Below are 12,165 nucleotides of genomic sequence, written 5' to 3'. Positions count from 1 at the left end.
AGAAGAAGAAGAAGAAGAAGAAGAAGAAGAAGAAGAAGAAGAAGAAGAAATAGGAGGAGGAGGAGGAGGAGGAGGAGGAGGAGAAGGAGGAGGAGAGGGAGGGAGATAGGTGAAGGAAGGGAAGGAGTGTGGAAGGAACTTTTGAAACTGATATGAATGCTTCCAAACTACGATAAACATGTATTGTTCTAGCTAGTATTTTCCTGGTTAATATTTTTTTCTTCTTGTTGAATTTATTCTATACTTCTTGGCCTTCTGTGGAAATAAAAGCACCAGATTAGAAGTAGAATGGTACAGTAGAAAGAGTATACATATTGGAGTCTGGTTGCATCAAATACTATCTCAACTTTAATAAATTAATTACCCTGCCTTAATCTTGCCTTTTTTTTGACTTGCAAATGGAAACAATAATAATAATACATCATCATAGCATTTTTAGGTTTAAATGAGGTAATGAATCTGAAGCATTTCATATAGCTACTGAGATGCATCCAGTAAGCACATATGAAATGTTAGCTCTGTGACTTATACTGTTAGCATGTATGTAAAATGACACATCATGAATATCACAGAGTTATTGAGAACATAGGAAAAGCTGGTACACAGTGGGTTTTTCACACCTGGCAAAGCCTTTCCATTATGTATACTGCTCTACCCTAGACAAGAGGAGATGGGAGACTCCCCAACCCCACATCCAGCACAATACTCAGGAGAATGTTAAATGGCAGGGAAAATGCTGACAAAATCTGTTTTAATGAGATATCCCATTAGCTCTGGCTGCTCCCAGGTCAAGCTGCCTGTGTTGGAGCAAGAAAGCTAATGGACTAGGTGGTCATGTCTTTCCATCTGACAGGGCTCTGGGTTTTTAATGAGCAAATATCCCACATGGCCATGCAGTTTTGGGGTGTGTGCAAGTGTGTGTGTGTGCGCACGTGAGTGTGCACATGCGCATGCCTGTGTCTCCAATGACTAATGATTTTCATACTAAAAAGAGAGTGACAAAAATAACAGGAAGACATGAAGGCTCAAAATGTCCTCTGATTTGCATCAATGACAGAAAGGCTGACCAACACCTGTCCACACATGCAGATGACCCTCACACAGGGCAGAGAGGAATACAAAACACTCTGCTTTTCCAGGGGTCCAGAATATCCTAACTCATTTTAACAGAGGCTAGGGTCAGTTGCTTGACTTCTTAATGATGATTAATTCATATAGGTCAAACTGGCCCTCACAAAATGTTTTTTCCTACAGTCTCAAAGACAAGGAAACAATAGCAAAAAGGACAGAAGGGGAGAGGTTTTTTCAAATCACACCATCTCTACTATCTCTCCTCCCTACTCTATAATATTTATGCTCTAGACTTCATTGAAATCAGCTGCAATATTATTTTATAAAAAGTGGTTTTTAAGTTCTTTGAATTGCTTTTCATTCCACATAATAGCAAACTCTATACAGCCTTCAAAGCCCAGCTCAAAAGTCACCACTTTTTGAAGTCAACTCTGCCACTCACATTTTCAACAGTCAGTCTAACCTTTCCCCTATATTAAACCCACTGCCTTTATTGCAATTCTTACTAATATTTTATTCTTTTTAACTCTCTGGCTCAGTCTTAGAACATTTTAAGGTTAGACACCTTGTTTTATGTATTTTAGAATCACCAGCATCCAACACGGAGCCTTAGATACAGTAGGGACTAAATATATGCTCATGGAATTGAAATGACTTGAGTTCTTGAAATAAAAAACGTACTTAAAGAATTGGAAGGGTAATCTGTATTAAGTCTGTGAAAATTTAGAGCAGATAGAGCATTTCTAGAACCTTGAGAACGTCGAAATTTTTTATTATTTAGTATTTACTAAGAACCTAAGTCAAGGACTTAGAAATGCAAGGAGTTGAGATATCTGTTTGGAGGGTTTATCTGCACTCTTTAGAATGGCAAGCATTTAAAAGAGAAATATTTGTCATAACTGAGACAGAATTAAGATGGTAGAATCACAATCTAGATTATCTTTATAGTCTGTGTTAAAACGTAAACTTAAACTCCCTTTCTTTTTGATCATAATAAATGAAAATTTACTATAACATATACATATCAAATGCATTTTTGATATTTTTCAACTTTTCTCATTTCCCACTTCTCAAAAATATATATATTTAAGCTAAACTACTCACTGAACATATAACGCTTATTATGTGCCAGATATTGGGCTAATAACAAAGGGATCATCTCGCACTTACAGACTTCGTAGTCCAGCAAAGGAAAGAGATGCAATGAGATAATTGTTTTAAAATATGCTTTTTTTCTGCTTAATATATGAACAGAGTTATGGTTTTACAGAAGTTGTGACTGATTCTTTCTGGAAAGCTAGAAACAGTTTCAGAAGAACATGCTTTCTAGTCTGATTTTTGAAGGGTGAGTGAAAAGATATTTTCTAATGGAAGAAAGGCAGCTGGAGTTCATCAGAAGAAGGTAACAGTGCTTTCAAAGATCTGGCATTGTGGAAGATATTGATGGAAAGTTCCATATGGCTGAAATACCTGATTCATAGTAAGGGATAAAGCAGGCGGGGCTAGAGAAACCAGAACATACCTATTGCTAAAAGTCTTGAATTACAGGTTAATGAGTATTTTCATTTTAAGTTGATCCCATCAGCCTCTTGGGTGGTAGATTGAGGAGTAAGTGGGGTGGGAGTACCAGTCAGTCATTTCTTTGCAATGAATAAAGTGATGACAGTTTGAACAAAGACTATGGAATAGAATGAAGAAAAATGAGACAAGCCTGTCTTTATTGAAGGTTAGCGAGATATTTCTGAGAATAAATCAAATGAATAAAATGATTGGACATGATGATGAGAATATGGAGTAGAGAATGACTGAGTGAGGGGTTACATAGAATGTTTCATGCAATTAGTTAAATGATGTAATTTCCATAAAGCTGGGAATATAGCCCAGTTGATTTAAAATGGATACGTTGAAGCCAAAACTATCAGGACAATTGCAAATTGAGACAGTAAATTTTGGATAAAGAGGGTCAGGAAGGGAAGATAGCCTGGGCTGTAGGGACTGAAACCAAACATTAGTCTACCTCTGACTGTTGTTATGTGTATGTCTTGCCCAGTGATGGCAGGGAAGGTGCAATAATGCTTCTTAACTAAGCTTTAAATGACACACCAGGTGGAGCTCTGCCTCTTAATAAAAACATCTGAAAATCTGCCATTGGTTAAACCTGATAAATAAAGAATTCTAATTCCTTATCAGGCACCTAAAATTGTTTTGCATCCATTTATAAAATGCAGTTTGATGGCTCTTAATTTATATAATTTGTTAACAGATATTTATTGAGTACTTATTATGTGTCCAGCATTCTCCATGACACAAAAGACACAAGAAAGAGCAAAAATAATCTCTTTTTCAATGGAATTTATAGTCTAATGGGGAATGATATCTATTAATTAAATAATCACAAATTCAGATTAAATGTTGAAAGGAATAGAATAAATTTCCATGAGTGCATATAACAGACAGACATGACCTAGACTGAGGGGGTGGGATAAGGCTTCCCCAAGAAAGTAAAACTTGGGCTGTGATCTGAAGGATGAGTGTGGTATATGAGAGTTCTAGGCAGAGCAGCCTGTTCAAATGTTTTGTGGCCAGAGAGCCTGAAAGATTTTTATTGTGATTGTGAGTACAGAGTGGAAGAATGGAAAGGGAGGGATGCAGTATTTTGAAAAGACACTGAAAGTCAACAAAGATACCTTGCTAACATTTTGAATTTCTTTCTTTTATTATTATTCTAAGTGAACTGAGTTTCCATGCACAAGTAAGTTCCATGATTTTGTTGCTTCAAAATATATTGATAGTACAAGACTATGGGAATTGGTTAGAAGCATGAGAAAGATGAAATTTCCAAATTACCGACCTCATGGATTTGGGAAGACATGATCTCCACTCTGCTAAGTCTTCAGCCTGAGAAGGGACATCTCATTTCATATACTCTGAGAAAATATACAAACTGAAAAAGGTGGGGGTTGGGGGGGTGGGTGTGGGTAGGAGGCTAGGAAGGAAGGAAAGAAGGAAGGAAGGAAGGAAGGAAAGAAGGGAGGGAGGGAAGAGGAAATTTTTGAAACTGATATGAATGCTCCAAAACTACACTGTATGCATATCATTCCATCTAATATTTTCCTGGTTATTATTTCAAGCTCCCATGAAGGAAAGCAGGGTTTTGGCACTCTCAAATATTGCTTTTTGGATATCGATTTTAAGCTGGTTATTTTTTTTTTAAACAATGGAATTTTATTTTGATGAAAAACTTGAGTTTATGATCAGTAAATGAAGAGCAAACACTTCATTTTCCTATCCCATAAGTCTTAAAAACAATCGTTAGTAAATAAATATCTGTAAACAAGTTAAGGATAAGGCAGACCTGATAATAAACCACCACTGATGTGACTCATTCTAAAAAAGAGTGAAAACGGCACTGGAGATAACTGATAAGATATGGGCGTTGAATCTCATTCTAATCATTCAAATAAGCCCAGTGATAAATACTCATTTTTTGCTCACCATGAGCAGTAAACTATACACATTTTACTGAAGGAATACTTTGAAAGAAGCACTTATTTAAGTTATATTGTGCATCACAACTATAAAAATGGCTTGAACAGTTCCATTTGACCACCATTTATAAAGTGCAACTATATAATTTTCTGCATTTTATCTGGGGTATGACGAATATCCATCTAGACTAAAAGTACCCCAGGTGTAAGCTGGTTATTTTTAAGAAATGAAAGACTCTGAAAGAACATTTAACCCTTTCCCTTTACCTGTCCTCAGGAATTTGGACAGAGGACCTGCTCCAGGAAGGGCACTATCATCACAGATCATTATATTTAATACAAATGAGTATATGATAGACAGGGAGAAACCTATCAAGGCCCTTTTGATCAAACTCTTCTGTGTCCCATTGTTAAAGATAGCCTAGCAAACATTTATTTACCAAACATTTGCTTTTCCATCTCCATGTGAATTGCTTCCCTGCCCTTTGAATGTCCAAACCATTATGTCACCCCACCTCACCCTTTTCCTTAACTCCAGAATGACACATAAACCTCAACTGCCCAATACTTCCTTGGGTCTCATCTAATGGCACCCTCAAATATGGAACCAAAAATACACTTTGGACATTTTCTCTTGTTACTCCATCTCATGTTAAATTGTTTATTAGCCCAGTTAGAAGATCTTAGAAGGTGATGGAAAGTTTTTTTTATATTTAACTCCCTGCACCTACCTGTTCTATTAACAGAAAATTCAGCAACTGTGGAGAGTTGGACAGGTTATGCTGCCAGCTGCTCTTCACTGCCATATGGTGTCACCATTGACATGAGCCCCACTCAAGGGAACACTGGAGAGCCCAGCAGAGAATGCCTGTCTGGACCAGATTTCTACATAGTCAGCTGTGATTCTTTGAAGGAGGATTAAATCACTACCTCAGTCAAGGGTCACCAACTGGCCATCTGTAAACCGAATCCAACCCTCAGAAGTGGTTTATTTGACAATACACTTTACGGTAACCCTTTGAGACTCTTTCTTTTTTACACCCAGCCTGAAACAAACCTTTATATTGCCTGTCTGGTGGCATTTGTGCTTACAGTCCTGATCCTGGTGCTAGCTTTAATCAAAGAAGTACCATGCTTTCCCTCCCAATTATAGGTCTCTGAACTTGGTGTTTTCAAATGATGCACAGTCTGTCCTCAGAACTCTGTTCCAGAATTGGGTACCACCTCCTTCTCTCCCCAGAAATATATGCCAGGGGCTGGGCAGCTTTCCCATTCAAACTTTCCACAGAGAAAAGTCCTAATTAAATCCTGTTTTGAACACTAGCCTATATCTCCTACACTTCTAAGAGTTGTTATCTTCAGTGATCACGAGTGCTCTCAGGGATATTTGGTGGTGGCAAATGGTATGCTCCCTTCAATGACTAAAAGCGAATTTCCTGGCATCTCTTCTCACTGGAGAAGATTATCTCCAGTACCAATGCCTAGAGTGACATATTAGTAGATCTAATAAAATTGTTCTCAGATTTACTGTTTCATGAACTAGTGAGACTTTGGTGTCAGAGACAATATAGAGCTGTCAAATAGTTTAAAATTTTTGCCAATATAGCACATTTAAGAGCATCTACTATCACAACCATTTTATAAGAATGATTATAAACACTTCTGTGATGAATAGCCTCATAACTATCGGTTATGTACAACTAACTGTAAGTATATCCTTAGGGTGAATTCCTACAATTAGAATTTTATATTTTTATTACTGTTGTGACTGAAATATTTTTTATTGCTATAATGCCATTATGCAGTTATTGAATTTTTTCCTTTATAATATAAGCGGTTGCCTTTTAAACAGTTTTATGATATGATGGTTTTTGAGCTACTTTTGTTTTTCTGAGCTAGAAGTTACTACTGAGTCTTCTAAGTCTCCTAGACGACAATTTGAAGCAGCATTTTTGAGAAGAATAAGTCAGGTCAATATTTGCTTTCTTTTTAGAGTTATTTATTTCCATCTCCTAACTTATTATTCCTTCAGATTGAAAAAGATGAGCAATGATATGCAAAGCTGTGCAAAGATGAATAAATATCTTTCTTTCTCTTCAACAGCTCTCAGGTGAAGCTCAAATTATTTTGTCAGACAGCTAAACTTTTTGCTAACATATACTAGAATATCATCTATTAATTTCCATTAGTGTGAATGTTTCTCAGTCTTCCGGTTTCCATGAGGCGGGAGTTTTCCTTAATAATCTCACCAGCTTCTAGCTCTTTCTACCAAAGTAGAATAAATTATAACTTAGAGAATATGGGATACCTGACCTATTTGTTGTAGACTCTCTCCTTCCCACCCTCCCTCTTTTCACCATCCTCCATCCGTCTGTTCTCTCCAGGGCCAGCCGCCCGATGTATATAACTCTCTGGTCTGCTCCATGCCCTGAAATTTTTACAGGAACTTGTCCTTATGGGGAGGTCCATGGTTTTTCAGAGCTGCTTATGAGGTCTAATTCTAGGGTCCAATAGCAGATTTTCCATTATTGCTATACCACGAAGCCATGTTTTAAAACTGTCAGTAATAAAACTGATAGGTTTGTCTTCATTTGTCTTCCTGTTGTCTGTTCCTTAATTAGTTACAAGGTTAGTTAGGGTAAGGGGAGAATCTTAATTTTGTTCCCTTTAAATCACTAATAATTTACATATATTATATATGCATGTATATGTATATCAAGCTAATGTTGAGAATTGTGTGCTGGATTTAGGAGAATTGATTAAGAGTTGAATCAGTGGGGAAAATAAGACAAATATACCAGAATTAACAATATGGAGTCTGTAACAAAAATACCGAGTGGTTATGTAGAACAGACAACATCAATGCCTATATATAGAGACAAACAGGACAAGCTCCTAGGAAGAAAAGCGTTTAAGATAACATTTTAAACCAAAGAAGACTTTTAAGTAGCGGAAAAAATAAAAGGCCTAATTTTAGTTGACAATATTCTTGGAGATTCCAGCTATTTATTAGAGGGTCAGCCAAAAGGGTGGTTCTTTCCCAGATGGCAGCGCAAACACGTTTATTCTGTGTTTGTCCGCACATATACTGTGAATTCATTTGCCTAGTACACTGACCATCTTTCAGCAATGCCAGTCTTCATTTATTTTTTATTTTTATTGTTTTTTAGGTGAGGCAACCCTTGTTTGACCTCACAGATTGGAAGGACCTTGTCAGCTTACAATCCCTTATTTTTTATTTTTTACGCCCACAGCACCTGGTCTTCCTAGGTGGTCTCCCATCCAAGTACTAACCAGGCCCGACCCTGCTTAGCTTCCGAGATCAGACGGGATTGGGCTTGTTCAGGGTGACATGGCCATAGACAGCAATGCCAATCTTTAAACTTGCAGACACTTTATGTAAACTGCTAGGTGGATTCTTATGATCCATGTACACCATGAAGTTACAACTACAAATTGTGCTTATAGTTGCAAATACACCTCAGTTCCCAACATTTTAAAGGCAATATTCTAAAAGACCACAAGATGGGGGTATTCCTGCATATAAGCAAATACTTAAAGCAGTGCGCTGAACTCCACAAGTTCCACTTTGACTAACGAGGCAGTCATTAGCCCCATGTGGCTATTTTAATTTAAGATTAAGTAAAATGAAAAATCCAGCTACTAAGCTAAGCTAACCACATATCAAGAACTCAGTAGCTATGTGAGGCTAGTGGCTACTCTACTGCATAGTACAGAATAAAACATTTCCAATCATAAAATTTTCTATTGATTTTTAAATTGATATTTCTTTAATTAAAAATGGAAGCTTTAGAAAATAATGATTCTTTCTATTATTTATAACATTGAACAAGTGGAAATATTTTAAATGTCCAACAATAGAGTTTTGATGATCTAAACTGTGATATAAATGTGTGCTGGAATATTGCATAGCCAATAAAAATAGTAGTTTCTTAGAATGTGGAGAAATCCTCATTGTATAATTTTAAGGACAAAAAGAGAAAGACACAGTATGTGTGTGTCTGTATATAAATTTGCATACATATGTGAATAGATCATTTCAAATTTGGCAATTTTATACTGTACATACATATACATACTTACATAGGAAGAAAGAAGAAAAAAGAAGAAAAGAAAGAAAGATTATAATATTATTAGTTAAATGGGATGTGAAATAATGGAGGATTTCATGTTCTTTCAACATTCCTTTATTTTTTATCTTTTTCCAAGATTAGGAAAAAAATCAATAAAAGAAGAAACCATAAAAATAACATAGAACTTTTTGAATTTCAACAAAAGCTAAAATAAGTTTTGGAAGATTTAGTAATTTGCTTTTTAAAAAAACTTTAAAGTTTTTTTAACTCATATAAAGTTTAGTATGTGCATATAAATAATCATATGCATAAACTATCTTCATAATTCTTGTCACCAAGGCAATTTTCAAGATCTGCGATTCATATAATGCTGTGCAGGCCTACTAGAGCAATTGAGTGGTCTCTGAATTCTCTCTGTTTAAACCCTGAGCCCAGTGTAACATTTATTCATGTGGAAGCAGATTGATAATATCTTTTCCATGGTCAAAATATTCCAAATGAGAGTTTCTATTGCTAGTCCTTAACTATAAACATTCTTTTCTCACTGGTGCTTTTGGAAATTGGTTGAAATTCATGAAGACTCTGGCATCTGGCTTACTAAAAGAAGCTCAGATTCCTGGACTCACTTGCTTCTGTCCCTCCAGCTCCTGCCTGTGAGTAGTATAAGGAAGGCCCTAGACACAGAAGGCGGCCTGCTCTGCTGGAGCTGACTGGCTTGGCTGGGTTCGGAGTCCTACCAACTTCTGGCCTTATATCTTAAGTTCTTTGGCTTCAGTTTTCTGATCTCTAAAATGGAAGGCATGTGGGGAACTGTTATGGGATTACAATAATGTATAAAAATTGCCTGAATCACGGAAGAAAGTTCATTCTTTTAATTGTTATTACACAGCTGTACATTTAATCAACAAATAACCTGTTTTTTCTCCTTTTATCAAATATTTTGAGCTTGTGTGACATTTCATGTTATCTGGCTAGGTGTAAGGCTATGTTTAATATTAGTGTAGCCACAGGTGTCAGAGGTTCTGACGTCCTCTGACGTTTTTGCTTTTCTTTTTCTTGTTGTCTTCAGATCTCCCTAAAACTCCTTCTACGCCTTTCAGCTTAGTTAGTTAAAATCCATTCATCGTTCAGATTGCTGACAAGTTCCACATTGAAGGCAATGGTAAGATTACTTGGGGGAAGAGAGAAAGAATGGTTTTCTTTACTAAAATGAGAGCGGAAACTGTAAAAGGTGAGATTTAAAAAAGTCATGGATGCCTCCTCAGGCAGAACAAATTGGAAGAGTTGAAGGACATGGAAATTAATTTTCTCAAATACTTGGTATACACTTACATATTCTTGAATAGTCTTTGCATGTCCTCAGTTCTGAATTTGTTCTTAGAGTTTACATTAGGGAAGTTCAGGATTGTAGGAAGTGGAAGCAAAGCCTTCTGAGCTCCGGTAACTGTGAGGAGATTGAGGAACTAGAGCTACAGATGCCTCATGTTCCCTCCTCTGCAGCCAAGAATCTCAGAAGGGAGAGGGAGAACATAGAAACACTGGAATTAGTATTTGAGGGAAGAGAATTTGGGGCAAATGGCTGCTTCTTTGGGAATATCTGGAGGGGAGACTGGCAGCTCTGAGGAGAGATGCTACATGTGGTCACCTGCTCTGGGAGACAGAAGCTTAAGTGGTAAATTTGGTGCAGGGCTCCAGGCATGGAACCAGGCTAGCTATTCTGCAAGAGACAAGACCCTCCCCTACTGCCACGAAAACAAAATATCTTCTTCTCCCATTCCATACAAAAGGGACTGAGTTAATTTAAAGACAAGATTCAATTTATGAGGCTGAACTAACATGAATATATTAGGCTAAATATTTTTTTCTGTACCTCTTCTCTTTATTCTGTGGTAGAGGCACTCAAGAGAAAGAATGGATCAGTTCAGTTAGAAATAAATAAATGAACCATATTTCCTCTGCGCATTTAATATAATGAGTACATTTGCAACTCTAACCCATACTTACTTTTCATACATACAAACCTGTAACTATATCTGATTCCTTTTCTTTTTTAAGCATTTTTTCTCAAATTACTGGCTTTTTAGTAAAAAAATATTTCTTATCATTTGTAAATTCTTTTAAATACTTTTGAAGTGCCTAACATATGTTAACACTGTGCTAGATGTTGACAAATTCTGACCTAGGTCTCTAGCATGGAGTGCAAATAAAACATGACTTCTGCTTAAAAAAAAAAAAAGAATAGAAAGAAAAAGGCAATTTGACTCTATAATCCCAAATTGGGCACCCAGCATATGTCATTTGGTAAAAACAGGTCTATTTCTTTTTGTCAATCTATCTGACCATAACACATACACACACCAAGAAAATCTGTTGATCAGGCAAAAGAGGAATTTTAAATTTACTGCTACAATAGAGAATATCTCTTTAAAAGAACCAGTGGTGTCTCAAAAGGAGAAATGTAGCAAGGGTGCTTATAAGAATTTTAGGGCCTCACCTGGATTATTTTAAATCAAGTCAAGCATGGCAGAGAACTGACATAGTTGGGCAGTTTGTGATAATAACAGCTTTGGATTTATGGGCTTGAGCATTTAGGGTCTTCAAGGGAGTCTTAAAGAGCAATTTGGTAGTCATGATACATAAGCTATTTTAATTGGTTCACAGCCTTATCTTCAAAGAGCAAGAATTTTCTGGTGCAGCTAGTTGACTACAGACACAAGAAAGTATTCTTGGTCCCAGTATTGTTTAACAAATATCACTGGTTTCAGTTCTCATTAGTGTTAAAAGATAATTTTCAGAAAAAGGTAAAATTATGACTTTTATATTGATATAAATGAGTGTTAAAAATTACATTTTGCTTATTTAATGAGGAAAACAAGCAGATGTACTGGTTATCAGTTCAGGGGAAAAGATAAAAATTACAAATATATATGGAGTGAAAGAAGTGAATTGTAAATAGAGACAAAACTGGTTTTTTCATCAGAAGGAAGGAAGTCAATCAAAACTCTAGTGGACAAGTCATAATTTGCATGTCTAACAACTTAGAAAAGACACAAAATAGCTTACAGATAATAAAAGACTAGAATTTGATTGTTTTGCCATATGTCGATAATATGGATGTCCATATGTAGACAATGCATGTTTTCCATTGAAATACAATTTTTTTCTACATTAGTATCCCTTGGGGATATATATTGTTAGTTCACATCTGCCTAAGTCTATTATCCTCCATCCCTTGCATCTCCATCACATTTACATGGGTATCATTGTCAAAGGCCTTGAAGAGAGTGGATCTACTGTTTCTACTACATATCTCTGATCTATCCATTTAGTCTCTGTTAAAGAAGAAAACAAGATTAACATAGAGCCACTCCCTCCTGATGAGCGACATTTCCACTTCTCTGAATTGGTAAATTTAACTTTAAATAATTTATTGTCGTAGTACAGGTTTCAATGGCAACCTGACAACTTATAGCCATACTGAGAAGAAGAAATGAGAACCAGATACAGCCACT

General features: G+C 36.2%; 1 pseudogene; it reads right to left on the bottom strand.

Annotated features, from left to right (window-relative positions):
• Positions 1–7,804: 7,804 nt before the first annotated feature.
• On the bottom strand, positions 7,805–7,923 carry LOC112482944 (annotated as a pseudogene).
• Between the last annotated feature and the right edge of the window lie 4,242 nt (positions 7,924–12,165).

This window comes from Pteropus alecto, unplaced genomic scaffold (genome assembly GCF_000325575.1).
Source record: "Pteropus alecto unplaced genomic scaffold, ASM32557v1 scaffold100, whole genome shotgun sequence".
NCBI lineage: Eukaryota > Metazoa > Chordata > Mammalia > Chiroptera > Pteropodidae > Pteropus > Pteropus alecto.
This window is presented reverse-complemented; position numbering and strand designations above follow the sequence as displayed.